Source organism: Mustela lutreola, chromosome 1 (genome assembly GCF_030435805.1).
Source record: "Mustela lutreola isolate mMusLut2 chromosome 1, mMusLut2.pri, whole genome shotgun sequence".
NCBI lineage: Eukaryota > Metazoa > Chordata > Mammalia > Carnivora > Mustelidae > Mustela > Mustela lutreola.
In genome coordinates this window covers 54,565,849-54,568,200 of record NC_081290.1, presented here as the reverse complement: position 1 = coordinate 54,568,200, position 2,352 = coordinate 54,565,849, and positions in this window count along the sequence as shown.

The following is a 2,352-nucleotide window of genomic DNA, read 5'->3' as shown; positions in this document are numbered from 1 at the left end:
TTCAGGTCCCCTAAAGATAAGCTCAACACCATTCTCTTTATTTTGAATTTTTTAACGTTGGACAAAACGGGTAAATCAGCTGCAGACAGACATGCAAGTGATGCTGCTGCTTCCCCTAAGCCTTTAGTACTTTGGAAGGACATCCTCACAGGAAAGTGGAATGGACCAGATCCAGTGTTGGTATGGAGTAGGGGGTCTGTATGTATTTTTCCACAGGAAAAGGAGGCTCCAATTTGGATCCCAGAGCGGCTGGTGCGTGCAGTCTTGCCTCCAAACACCAGTCATGATGCTGAAGATGCTGATGATAACTCTGGGGATGCTACACCTCCTGTGGCCGACTCAAGCCGGAGAGCTGTGAGCAATGGTTAAAGCATGGCTATATCCTTTACCAGTGACTAACTCTTCTCTCATATTCCCTCCTCTCCCTTTGATGCATGGCAGGTCTGTAACTTGCTAGGAGCATGTACTGATATCTCAGCAGTGTCCATGTTAAATGGTGGCAAATTCCTCAACTGTTCTTATAAACAAAATGACTCTAGTACCTTTGAGACAACAGTTAATGTGTCTTGTCCCAATAATATTACTTATCAGCCCACTCCCATATGGGTCTCGCCACCATTCCTTTTCCTCGTAACAAATGCTAGTGAGCTGAATAATATGTTGAATTGCACTAAGAATTGCTATCTTTCCCAGTGCTGGAATGTCACAGCCTTCAAGCTGGCTGTGATTATGCATATCCCCACCCATGTTCCTATCCCAGTTTCCATTCCAGAGGACAAGTTACTGGTGGTGCTATCCAGGAAGAAGAGAGATTTTGGTATCACAGCCGCCGTTGTGACAGCATTGGCTATATCTACAGCAGCTGCCACGGCAGCAGCAGTCTCGCTTGCTGCAACTATACCCACTGCGGAAGCTGTGAACACCCTTGCAGAAGGAATGGCACCTGCCCTTCAAACACAGACTCAGATCAATGCACATCTGCAAGCAGGAATCCTGATAGTCAGCCAGAGAGTGGATTTAGTTCAAGAACAAGTGGACATAAGGGGGGCCCTATTGGGACTGGGATGTATAGTACCCTTCCCGGCAATTTGTGTAACTCCCATAGCCTATACTAATATGAGTGACTTACAGAATGTCTCCTGACAGCTCTCCCAATACTTGCGGGGGAATTAGTCCGCAGAATTCCAAAACTATACTCAGCACCTGCTACTAGGCATAACAAGTATAAATAACACCAGAGTTGAGCTTGCAACCCTCCCAGAGATAATCAAAACATTGCAAGATGTGTTAACCTTTACGAAATAATGGGCTAGCATAATTAGTCTGATGATAATCCTTGTAGTGGGCTTGATTCTGCTAGTAAGGAAACTGCAAATTTGGAGGTGACAGCAACATAGGCAACAGCAAGCCATGGTGCAGGCCTTATTAGCCATCGAGGCTGGAACATCCCCCCAAGTGTAGCTAAGTATGCTGGATTGGTAGTCAACAACGGGTAAGATTGGTGGGGGAAATATACCAACCTAAGACAGGATGCAGATCATTGATATCTGTCGTCTGATGACGGGTAAGGATATTCCCCGCCACTGACGACCTAAGACAGGCACGATCCCTGCCATAAAAGAAAAAAGGGGGAGATATCAGAGGCAGGCCCCTAGCCAGGGCAGCCTCCACCATTAAAAGATGGCACCTGGCTAGTTGCCAGGTTAGGATTGCCTTGTGAGACTAAGCGGAATGCCCAAAGAGGAAGTAAACAGCATTGGTTGCTAGCGAAGTTGTTCGTTTAGGTGCACAGCCTGATTTGCTCCCTCCTGTACCCTGCTCGCTGATTGGTCATGTAAGCGTATATAAGTGTGTAGACTTGCAGAAATAAGGAGAGAGAAGATGCATCTGAACCAGGGTTCTTGTCATCCTTGCAGGGCGAGGACGATACCACAGGATGATGGAAGCAACGTAAGACATGTAGAATATAAGAGTGAGCTGTGGGACAGATCTAGATTTGATTAGGTGACTGACTTTCAAGCGATTTATGAAAATGGTACCAGCCAAAATAGGGAGAGTTCTGTGGAGCTCATAGGAATGCAAGAGCCAAGTCCAACTGAGCCAACAGTGCAGAGAGGACCTGAATTTAGCCCTCAGACTGGAGCCTCCATCCCACAAGTTCAGTTTGGTCTACCTAGTTTACAGCTGGCCTGAGGCCTATGAATAAGAAATCAAGCTCAATAATTTTGGGGTGGTTGTCATACAGCATTATTGTAGCAAAAGTTGACTAATACTAGCTGGCACTTAAAAAAGTGACACAAAAGAGATACAAGAGACAAAATGTGGAGAGGACATTGGCTCCTCTTCCTTCCA